At 41.4% G+C, this 12,541-nt stretch overlaps 1 pseudogene across 1 annotated transcript in view; it reads left to right on the top strand.

Annotated features, from left to right (window-relative positions):
- LOC109896332 (ubiquitin carboxyl-terminal hydrolase 15-like) overlaps positions 1-12,213 on the top strand; it is a 48,765-nt pseudogene extending 36,552 nt beyond the window's left edge. Inside the window, exons 6-14 of the transcript XR_004210939.1 lie at positions 1,371-1,544; positions 2,211-2,371; positions 6,490-6,799; positions 7,012-7,082; positions 8,169-8,284; positions 8,523-8,672; positions 9,141-9,244; positions 9,436-9,524; positions 9,614-12,213. The product of XR_004210939.1 is annotated as a ubiquitin carboxyl-terminal hydrolase 15-like (transcript). The remainder of the gene's footprint in view (positions 1-1,370; positions 1,545-2,210; positions 2,372-6,489; positions 6,800-7,011; positions 7,083-8,168; positions 8,285-8,522; positions 8,673-9,140; positions 9,245-9,435; positions 9,525-9,613) is intronic.
- Positions 12,214-12,541: the final 328 nt, after the last annotated feature.

The following is a 12,541-nucleotide window of genomic DNA, read 5'->3' as shown; positions in this document are numbered from 1 at the left end:
GTTGTGACCGGAAATGACGATACAATGACGATACAGCTTTTTGATCATTTCTCCTTTGCCAAGATAATCCATCCACCTAACAGATGTGGCATATTAAGAAGCTGATTAAACAGCATTTTCATTACACAGGTGCACCTTGTACTGGGGACAATAAAAGGCCACTTCAAAATGTGCAGTTTTATCACACAACTCAATGCCACATATCGCAAGTTTTGAGGGAGTGTACGTTTGGCATGCTGACTGCAGGAATGTCCACCAGAGCCGGATAATTTAATTTAATGTTAATTTCTGTACCATAAGCCACCTTCAATGTCCTTTTAGAGAATTTGACATTACAACAGCAGACGTGTAACCACGCCAGCCCAGGACCTCCACCTGCAGGATTGTCGATTGTCTGAGGGGGGGTGGGGGGGTTACGTGGGTGTATTTATTTTTATAATAAATACCTAAAAATGTTTAAGGTTTTGTGTGTGGGCACTAGCCTTTGTATTTATTAAGGATCCCCATTACTCTTCATGGGGTCTAAACAAGATTAAGGCAATTACTTAAAAATAAGCAGTACACATTATTATGCCTCTACTCTAAGTATTTATTCCTGCATTAGTTTGGTAACATCCAGTAATCTTATCCAGCCGTATGCAATATGCTAAGTCCATGTTATTTATTTATTCCTGACTGATGTTATGGATCCTCTTCAGTGTGAAAAACTCTAGCTACAGCCTTCCGCCCTACCACCCGTATAACAGCTATGAGTGCTCCGAAGGCAGGCAGAGTGAGCGGGCTGGCCTGTGTGGTCTCTCCAACCTGGGAAACACCTGCTTCATGAACTCTGCTCTGCAGGTACCATACTCTAACCCCTCAACGTGCCGAATAATGTTTGTACCATGTTTTGTGCTGCTACCATGTTGTAATGTGGTGTTGCTTCCATGGTGTGTTGCTGCTATGTTGTCTTAGGTCTCTCTTTATGTAGTGTTGTGGTGTCTCTTGTCGTGATGTGTATTTTGTCCTATATTTTTAGCCCAGCCCCCTTCCCCACAGGAAGCCTTTTGCCTTTTGGTAGGCCATCATTGAAAATAAGAATTTGTTCTTAACTGACTTGCCTGATTAAATAAAAAAATACATTAAACTGTTCACTGTCAATGTTGGTGTGTATGCATTTGTTTTAGTTGTATCATGGCAGGAACTGCTGCTGGTATTGATTGACCTTTGGCATTGTATAATACTGTTGGTTTTGGCGATTCCTTTGACTGTTGGACTTTTCATTTGGATTTGCTCATTATTCCCTGTCTTGCATATTTTACTGCTTTTTCCCCCACAACTTTTAATCGTTTTTATATATTTTATGCGTTTCTCTCATTGTTTTTCTTCAGTGTTTAAGTAATGTTCCTCCTCTCACAGAGTATTTCCTGAAAGACAAGTACAACGATGAGTTGAACGAGGACAACCCTCTGGGAATGAAAGGGGAGATCGCCAAGGCCTACACTGAGATCACCAAGCAGTCGTGGTCTGGGAAGTACAGCTACGTCACACCACGGCCTTTCAAGGTCATTTACTGTACCAGGGTTAGTCCATTTCCATTCCAGTCAATTCCAAAGGTACACTGAAATTCCAATTATCTTCAATGCATTTCAATTGGGAAAATTTCTAATTGGAATTTGGTTTACATTCTGAATTTTAATGGAATTGACCCTGTACTGTGCCCATACTAACTTCTGAAATTCACATGGTCTGAAAGTTGTTTCCTCACTTCTGCTTTGATTCTGCACCAATGTGCCCAATCCCAAATTGACCCTTAGACCCACTAGCCACAACAACTGAGTCTCTTGAGCAGTGATGATGTGGTAGAAAGAATGGGTGGGTAAACACTGATTTCCGTTCGTGGTGAATAAAGTAACGCTCCCTATACTTTCTATGTGGTTTTCTGCAATAGGTGGGTCAACGTTCATGCAAAATAGAAAAGGTGCGTGAACAGTGTTTACGTGAGTTCACCTTCGATTACACCACTGCTCTTGAGTAGATCAGAAAGTATCACAGATATAAGAAATATGGCAATAGTACATTTTTGTTAACTGACAGGCTACAGGTTGGTGGAATCTGCTATTTTGCTTCCACTCATTCAATCTCCACAAGTTCCCTAGGGGTGAAGTGTCAATTTGGAATTTCCTATATACCTGTTGTGTGTGTGTGACTCTGTTCTCCCCTCCGTCCAGACCCAGGTGGGTTGTTTTGCTCCCCAGTTCAGGCTACCAGCAGCAGGACTCTCACGAGCTGCTGGCCTTCCTGTTGGACGGTCTACACGAGGACCTGAACCGTATCAGGAAGAAACCCTACATCCTCCTTAAAGATGCCGAGGGCAGGCCTGACAAGGTCTGTTACTGCTAACTTACTGTCACTCTTTATTTCATTAGTGTAATTTGTTTTACTATTTGTCAGGGACCATGCATAACAAATACTACATTAGCTACAGTACAGTACACAGCAATTTGTCTCTGTAGTCGCAGGTAGTCTTTGCGCTCTTTCTGGCACTCAACACTCATTCGGTTAATGTTGTGCGTTGATTTCTTTCAAATCAAATCCATTTAAATGTTATTTGTCACATGCGCCGAATACAACGGGTGTTGACCTTACAGTGAAATGCTTACTTACAAGCCCTTAACTAACAATGCAAATATATTTTTTTAAGTTAAAAAAAATAGCAAGAGATAAGCGAAACCAATAATTAAGGAGCAGCAGTAAATAACAATTGTGGTTCGGAGTCAATGTGCGTGGGCACCGGTATTGAGGTAATATGTACATGTAGGTAGGCTTATTAAAGTGTCTATGCATAGATAATAACAGAGTAGTGGGAGGGGGGGGTGCAAATAGTCTGGGTAGCCATTTGATTAGCTGTTCAGGAGTCTTATGGCTTGGGGATAGAAGCTGTTTATAAGCCTATTGGACCTAGACCTAGACTTGCTGTGCGGTAGCACAGAGAATAGACTATGACTAGGGTGGCAGGAGTCTTTGACAATTTTTGGGGCCTTCCTCTGACACTGCCTGGTATAGAGGTCCTGGATGGCAGGAAGGTTTATCCCTGGTGTTGTATTCAGTCTCCTGAGGGGGAATAGGTTTTATCGTGCCCTGTTCACGACTGTCATGGTGTGCTTGGACCATGTTAGTTTGTTGGTGATGTGGACGCAAAGGAACTTGAAGCTCTCAACTTGCTCCGCTACATCCCCGTCGATGAGAATGGGGGCATGCTCGGTCCTCTATTTCCTGTAGTCCACAATCATCTCCTTTGTCTTGAGGGAGAGGTTGTTATCCTTGCACCACACGGCCAGGTCTCTGACCTCCCTATAGGCTGTCTCGTCGTTGTCGGTGATCAGGCCTACCACTGTTGTGTCGTCAGCAAACTTAATGATGGTGTTGGAGTCGTGCCTGGCCATGCAGTCTTGGGTGAACAGGGTGTACAGGAGGGGACTGAGCACGCACCCCTGAGGGGCTCCAGTAATGCGGATCAGCGTGGCAGATGTGTTGCTACCTACCCTCACCACCTGGGCACGGCCCTTCAGGAAGTCCAGGATCCAGTTGCAGAGGGAGGTGTTTAGTCCCAGGATCTGAGCTTGCTAATGATAATGCTGAGCTGTAGTCAATGAACAGCATTCTTACGTAGGTATTCCTCTTGTCCAGGTGGGATAGACCAGTGCGAAGTGCACATCTGTGGCTGTGTTGGGGCGCTATATGAATTATTGTGGGTCCAGGGTGTCTGGGATGATGGTGTTGGTCATGGCGCACATCAATCTTTCAAAGTACTTTGTGATTACTTGGTGATGAACTTTGAGGGTACTATGGTGTTGAACGCTGAGCTGTAGTCAATGAACAGCATTTTTACATAGGTGTTCCTTTTGTCCAGGTGGGAAAGGTTAGTGTGGAGTGCAATAGATTGCATCATCTGTGGATCTCTTTGGGCGGTATGCAAATTGGAGTGGGTCTAGGGTTTCTGGGATAATGGTGTTGATGTGAGCCATTACCAGCATTTCAAAGCACTTCATGTCTACGGACGTGCGTGCTACGGGTCCGTAGTCATTTAGGCAGGTTTCCTTTGTGTTCTTGGCTACAGGGGCTATGGGGGTCTGCTTGATGCATGTTGGTATTACAGACTCAATCAGGGACATGATGAAAATGTCAGTGAAGACACCTGCCAGTTGGTCAGCACATGCCCGGAGCACGCGTCCTGGTAATCCGTCGGGCCCTGCAGCCTTGTGTATGTTTACTGTTTAAAGGTCTTACTCACGTCGGCTACGGAGAGCGTGATCACACAGTCGTCCGGAACAGCTGATGCTCTCATGCATGCCTCAGTGTTGCTTGCCTTTTTAATCTCCCAAGGGATTTTATACATGGTTAAATAGAGGCTAAATGAAAATGTATGCTCTGGAATGGTGTACAGTGCATTTGGAAAGTATTCAGACCCCTTCCCTTTTTCCAGATTTTGTTACGTTACAGCCTTGTTCTAAAATGGATAAAAATATTTTTTCCTAATCAATCTACACACAATACCCCATAATGACAAAGTGAAAAGTTTTTGGGAAATTTCTGCAAATGTATTACAAATAAAAAACATACCTTATGTACATAAGTATTCAGACAGACCCTTTTCTATGAGACTCGAAATTGAACTCTGCTGCATCCTGATTCCATTGATCTTCCTTGATGTTTCTACAACTTGGAGTCCAAATGTGGTAAATTGAATGGACATGATCTGGAAAGGCACACACCTGTCTATATAAGGTCTCACAGTTGACAGTGCATGTCAGAGCAAAAACCAAGGCATGAGGTCGAAGGAATTGTCCGTAGAGCTCCGAGACAGGATTGTGGGGCACAGATCTGGGGAAGGGTACCAAAACATTTCTGCAGCATTGAAGGTACCCAAGAACACAGTGTCCTCCATCATTCTTAAATGGAAGAAGTTTGGAACCACTAAGACTCTACCTAGAGCTTGCCGCCCGGCCAAACTAAGTAATCAGGGGAGAAGGGCGTTGGTCAGTTGAGGTGACCAAGAACCCGACTGTTTACTCAGTACTTTGTTGAAGCACCTTTGGCAGCGATTCCAGGCTTATAAGTCTTCTTGGGTATGACGTTACAAGCTTGGCACACCTGTATTTGGGGCGTTTCTCCCATTCTTGAGGGGGGGTCCATTTTAGAATAAGGCTGTAACGTTACAAAATGTGGAAAAACTCAAGGGGTCTGAATACTTTCCAAATGCTCTGTACATACATTCGGGCGCTACAGCAAGCTTTACAACATGCTGCTGCTACGCCTCTGGTGGGTAGGTAACCATCTCAGAAACTGGCGCTAACTAACCTTGTACTCTGCGCTCTTGTTAAGTACTTAGCCTAATTGTGACAGATGTTGCTATAAAGAAAACTATAAAAATACATTTGATTGCTCTTTTCATTGTTTCAATGGAACCTTTTTTGGTTCTTTGACACAATGTCCTGATCTTTATATAATTTATCATTTAGCCCAAACAACTACCTCTTTCCCTACTGTATTTATTTTATTTATTTATTTATTTTGCTCCTTTGCATATATATTATGCAAATCCATTATTTTTATTTCTACTTTGCACATTCTTCCACTGCAAATCTACCATTCCAGTGTTTTACTTGCTATATTGTATTTACTTTGCCACCATGGCCTTTTTTTGCCTTTTACCTCCCTTATTTTACCTCATTTGCTCACATCGTATATAGACTTGTTTATACTGTATTATTGACTGTGTTTGTTTTACTCCATGTGTAACTCTGTCGTTGTATGTGTCAAACTGCTTTGCTTTATCTTGGCCAGGTCGCAATTGTAAATGAGAACTTGTTCTCAACTGGCCTACCTGGTTAAATAAAGGTGAAATGAAATAAAATATGTTTTCTCATTAAATGTTTTGTACTCCGGGAACACTAAAGTATTGAGTAATAACAGCACTGAGGGTGGATGTTTCTTTCTTCGAGGGGAGCATATCAGTTATGTTGAGCAGTTAGATGTTGTTGGAGTATGTCTATGTATTGAATGGTAACTGATTATATTAATATTGTGTGTTTTATGTTCTATGGTGCAGTCGGTTTGTGCATTCTGTCGTTGAGGAGGACGACACTGAGGAGACAACCCCCTCTTCTAAACAACACACTGTCAATGGCAATGCTACTAATGGGATCCTGGAGGAGGGCTCGCCCAGGTAGGTAACACACACGCTCCAGAACATGCACTCAAACGGACACACTTACACATGTGCTCACCTAAGACTGAGGAATGTTTCATATGATTGTGTATTGTGTTTCCCTTTATGTTTTGTAATTGATATGTAAATAGATATGTATAGTGTAATTGTTTTATTGATATTACGCAGGGCTCATCTGCGAAAGAGACTGTGGTCTCAGCATTAAATAAAGGTTAAATAAAAAATGTATTCCCTGTCGATAAAGCTATTCCATAAACTGATCGGCTGATCCATTCCAGGCGAGATGGAGACTGACGAGCAGGATGGAGACGACGAATCCAGTCAGGACCCAGGAGCTGCCCTCTGAGAACGACAACAGCCAATCAGAGGACTCTGTGGGTGGCGGGGACAATGAGCTGGAGAACGGGGTTGGTCCAGGGGGAGATAATTCGGGGACCAAAGGTCACCAGAACCAGATGTCTACGACGATGGAGGACAAGAAGAGATTGTTTACATTCCAGTTTAACAACATGGGGAAGACTGACTTCAGCTTAATCAAGGAGGAACCGCGGCAGATCCGGTTCAACGAGGGACACCTCAGACTCAGTGGTAAGATGGGCTTTTTGCATACAGTATGCAAATTAAGTCACAACCCTCCAATAAAGATAAAAACATGGTAACGTTATAATAACATTGTACTTATTGTAAGCACTAAGCAGTGCCTCTACTAGTTGTTAATGCACAATCAACCTTTCTCTTTCTGTTATATTCTCACCTTTACAATGAGTCTTAAAGGGTATATTGCTCTCTCCCTGTAACAGACCGGTCCTATCTCTCTTTGGACTGGGAACCAGAGGTTAAGAATAAACACTTTCATGAGGGTATCACAGAGGTAAGGCTTTCTACTCTCCTCTAACACTAGAAGCCGTTTTACCTACACTACCCTCCTTATTTATTTGGACAGTGAATATAAAATGTGATTTATTTAATTTTATTTGAGATGATGAAATATTTCATACAAGGGGTGACAGTACACAATGTCACCTTTTTATTTGAGCATATAGTCATACATATGTTTTACCATTTAGCAATGAAGTCACTATGTATCTAGTCCCCCCATTGGAATACTTTTTTGTATTTGGACAAATTAAAGTGTATTAAAGTTGTCAACAGTTTTGTATTTTGTCCCATATTACTAAACGACATCCAGCTTGTGACTCTACAAACTTGTTGGATGCATTTGCAGTTTGTTTTGGATACTTTTTTTCCCAATAGATACTGAATGGTGAAAAATGTTTCTGAACACTTCTGCATTTAAAAATTATATGTATGTATTTAACCTTTATTTAACTAGGCAAATCAGTTAAGAGCAAATTCTTAATTACAATGACTGCCTGGCTTTAGGTCTCCTGTGGGGATGGGGGCAGGGATTAAAAATATCTACTATGAAAGTGAATGGTACCATGATTATGGATATTCATGAATAAAGATGCATGAGAGCAACAAAGATCATACCCCCCCCCAAATGCTAACCATGCCGTTATTGGTAATGGTGAGAGGTTGGCCCTTTTTTGGGGGGGGTGGGGGGGAGATTTTTGTTCCTCTAACTTTCTCACTTATCATTATGACTGGTACTGTTCTGTACTGCCTCATATGAAACATTTGATCTCAAATCCAAAATGCTGGTTTATAGAAACGAGTTTACATATTTTTGTGTCACTGTCTAAATAATTACAGATGGGTTTATAGTATCTCAATTCATGTCTGACTCCTCTGCATGGATGTCTGTGTCTGTCCTAGAATAGTGTTTCCCAAACCTGGTGTGCTAGTTTATAGATCAAATAGTTGGAATGGATGGCGGTATTTGAGAAGAGGCTTGGGAAACACTGTTGTAGAATGAATGTCTCTCTTTAAGCCTTGGATGGTAATAATTGAACTAAATAAGTAATAACCAAAATCTTGCTCTGCCTGTGAACAGGACTTTGAGATGCATGAAAGCATGGAGTATAAGCCTCAGAAGAAAGCCTTCTTCAAGCTGAAAGACTGCATCGAGCTGTTCACCACCAAAGAGAAGCTCGGAGCTGAGGACCCATGGTGAGACCTAACTTCATATTGTCAAGACTAATAAAGGAAATAATGAACATTTAAAAGAATAGTTCACTCAAAATAAAAATACATGTTTTAACATGATATTAATCTCCATTAACCCAGAACTAAAATATTCTGTAATTTGGTCAGATGTGTAATTGATCCTGTCTGTCTCGGGTAGTACATGCTTTTTAAAAGAAAATGTTTTATTGTCAAATCAAATATAATAATTAATCTATCCAAGGTACTGTCCAAAATGCAAGGAGCACCAGCAGGCCACTAAGAAGCTGGACCTGTGGTCTCTGCCACCTGTCCTGGTGGTCCATCAGAAACACTTCTCATACAGCAGATACATGAGGGACAAGCTGGATTCACTAGTTGATTTCCCACTCAGGTACGGTTTTAACCAGACGGCCATACTTTTCTGTCAAAACAAGCTATAATGTCAATGAACAAGTATAATTGTGAAAGTAAAAACACTCAGCTGTTCCCTATGATTTAGAGGATTACTTCTGGATTTTGTAAGAGTAAGATTAACTCGTGGATACCATTTGTATGTCTCTGCGAGCAATTTGAAGGAAGTTGCTAACATGCATGCCCATACACTTTGTCATTGTGCTGACACAAGTTAGCATTGGCTCGCAAAACTACCTCTTAACATCCTTCATACAGGACACAGACATAATATTTTTTATCCACAAGTCCATCTAACTCTTGGGAAGTAGTTAAAGGGCCTCATTGCCGAAATCCAGAAGTATCCCTTTAAGTTGTAAATCACTTATACAAATGTTATATATCTCTTGAAGAGAAAACAAGGAATGCTCCCCCCCATGAATGGTTATTTGTGTGATTCTTTCTCCAGTGACATGTAAATGTCAGAGTTCCTGATCGACCCTAATGCTGGTCCCTGTCGCTACGATCTCATTGCGGTCTCCAACCACTATGGAGGCATGGGACGAGGACACTGTAAGTCTGATTTTAAGTATTTTTATTTGACAATTTAGTCATCAACACTAGAAGTGCAGACAACTTTATTTGAATGTAACAGTCTTATCTGAGTTGATTCAAACAAGGAAGTTGAACCAACAGTCTTAATTCCATGCTTGCTTTTAGCAGACAAATGCTCATCTTTTCATCTTGTCTTTGGGACACCTTAGATACTGCTTATGCGAAGAACAAGGATGATGACAAGTGGTACAACTTTGACAACAGCAGTGTCTCTCCAGCCAACAAAGATCAGATAGTGGTGAGTTCCATGGTCCTCTAACATCTTGTCAGATACACAGCACTGCCCAGTGTGAATTGAATGTGCACTTCATGTGTGTCTCTGTTCAGTCCAAAGCAGCGTACGTGCTGTTCTACCAGCGCCAGGACACAGTGAATGGAACAGGCTATTTCGATCTGGCCCGAGAGGAGGAGAACAGAGAAGGGGAGGAGGAGAGGAAGAGCGTCACTTCATCCCAGGGGGCCTCTGCTTCAGTCCAGAGCAACGAAGATGTAAACGACAATGTCACCATGAAAACCAACTGAGCTGGAGAAACAGAGACAGAGCGAGAGACAACAATATCCATCCTAAGCCATATCGACAGACACAGAGCAGTGGGCCAGGCCTGAGGCTGTGCACTGACCTCTGACCCCATCCAGCCCTATGAAGAGTAGGCTACAGGGGAAAATAAAAACTGAGCGGTTTGTCAGTGCTGGAACACCCAAGCAACATTACTAAAGAAATCAGGGCCTATAGATGTCTGTGGTCCGGTGACTGACCGGTCTTATTCGTGTCGCAGTGAGTCTTCTCCATGTCCATTCTACATGAATCATCCACTCTGGAGGAAAAATAAGTTAAGCTCTGTTCTGATTCTGAACAATGACATAATCCTGAAATCTAATGGATCCATTAGAAGTGTTAGGAAGGCCTGCATTACGAAGTTCAGTTCGTCATAGAATCAAGCACAGAATATCACAGTGCAGTGGTGTCGCTGCTTTGGCACTTCGAACCGATACTCCCACCCACCTGCTTTAATTTTGTTAAGTTTTTATATTTTTGAGAGCGCAATGCATTACCATACCATTTTACCATTCTTTTTAAGCTAGGCCTTGTAAATATATTTTTTTTAATGAACACTGAATTATTATTTTTATTAAGTTTTAATGATGCGCTGAAGCCTTTTTGGGAATTCGTCCTAATACTTTTATTTTGTTGCACAATCACCTCTACCCTCATTTAAAAAAATAATGAGTCTTATATTAGTGTCACGTACTGCAATTGCTTTACAAATTACTCTGAGCCAGGGTCTTCTCAGTTAAAATGCTTTGAATGCCTTTTTAAACACTGGTCAACAGAACACACATCCACACATAGTGACTGCTCTGTGTAGAGTAGGAGTGCTGATCTATGATCATTTTTGCCTTTTAAGATCATACTGAATACGGTTATATGGACAGGGAGGGACCTGATCCTAGGTCAGTCCTCCTACTCTGCTTTGTGTATGTGAGGAGGAAGAGCAAAATACATTTCATAATGTAAAACAACCAAACCAGTCATGTGGTGAACTTGCATTTTAGACACAACTAATGTACACAATATGAGCCTTGTGTTTTATTCTGCTGGTCCTTACAGTAAGTATCCTCCTAGCAGCATGAAGTCAAGTTCCAGAAACAACCCCTAGACACTTTTGTAGATCTGAAATGATCAGATAGGTGAATTTTTCGCATACCTATCACATGACAAGGTGGAGCTATTACCATATTGCTCACACCCAATTCTTTCAGATCTGCATAAGTGATTAGGAGACGTGTTTGCATATTAGGTAGGGGCTTTTCTGGGACGGACCCATCACTTTTAGGCTGTATGTTGCATTACTAGCTTTACATGGCGTCTCCTCCGCTACCTGCTCCCTCTAGAGGCTTTTTGAGATTATGAATATTGGTGATACATTAGATTTCTGTTTCTTGGTTGGATCACCTCAGCCTTAACTCTTAATCTCATATTGTAGTCTTTAGCACATTATTACGTCACGCTGTTTGTGCATGGCACCGAAACACACACACTTAAACACACTTAAACAGGACACAGACATGAGCTGAAACTCAATCATACACTCACAGGAACACTTACGTTCACACCCTCAACCCTACCTTTGCTGTTCCCAACAGAAACATACATGAATAGCAACCGCTGCTACTGGAATTCAACCTTTTTTTTTGTCAAATGCGAGAGCCCGAATGTATGCTGAATGACTGACTTGAACTGATCCACTTGTAAGGCCAGGTTGTTTTTTTGCCTCATCTTTTCTTGCTTTGTTTAAATGTGAGGGGGGAAATAGTAGAGGGTTCATTACCTTTGATAGAAATACCTGGGTACTGCTGCATGTGTCCACTCTTCCAAGGGAAAATAATGCTTCATTGTGGTTTGAGCATGGAGTAGGGTCTTTCGCTGTAGAGGGCGGGAGGGATGGGTGAAGGGTAGTATTACTGATCAGCCTGACTGGGTGAGATATGGTGATTACATATAGGATATATAATACTGTACATAAGAGTTCACTCTGTGTGCACATTTGATAATATTTATTTATTTATATGTAAGCATTAATAAAACAAATATATATATTTAAAGACATTGGCAAGACCGACGAATGTAATAGGGATTTGGCTTCATAGTCCACAAGTTCAGGGTTGTGTCCGAAATGGCGCCCTATACATCGTGCTCTATATTTTGAACACACACCCAGAATTCTTGACTGTGCTCTTCTCTTCTGGGGGATTGAATATTTTTTAAAGAGCTATTGTTCTGACTTTTTTTGTAAAGGTGAATACATTCAGTCATCCTTGCATGACAGGGTTTCCAGGTTTGGCTGCGTTTGAGTTCACTTGGGTTTTACGTTTGAAAGGTGCATGTGTATTTATACACAAACTTCAATAAAGTTGTGTAAAGCCTAGTACTCATTTTATTCTGTAAACTATTCAGAATTGCCAACCTTAAGGTTGTGTATAGATGTAACTTGATTGATAATGACTCTGATTGGGTATTCGTGCCCTAAGGATGTTAACGTATAACAGGAGCATTCCTGGCTCAACAGGGAATTTGGAAATGGAGGCCCTCTTGTGGTTGAAGCTGGACCATGACTGGATATTATGGTCTATTCATACTATACTAAAACATACTTTTGTCGGATATTCTTAAGTGTTGAAGTTCAGCGCAAACATGGATGACCATTTGATTATTTTTTAGAGACTTCAGAATGCGTCTGGCTCATTTTAGAATCA

The sequence above is a fragment of the Oncorhynchus kisutch genome, linkage group LG9 (genome assembly GCF_002021735.2).
Source record: "Oncorhynchus kisutch isolate 150728-3 linkage group LG9, Okis_V2, whole genome shotgun sequence".
Lineage (NCBI taxonomy): Eukaryota > Metazoa > Chordata > Actinopteri > Salmoniformes > Salmonidae > Oncorhynchus > Oncorhynchus kisutch.
The sequence above is the reverse complement of the archived record's forward strand: the minus strand, read 5'-3'. Positions and strand labels throughout refer to the sequence as shown.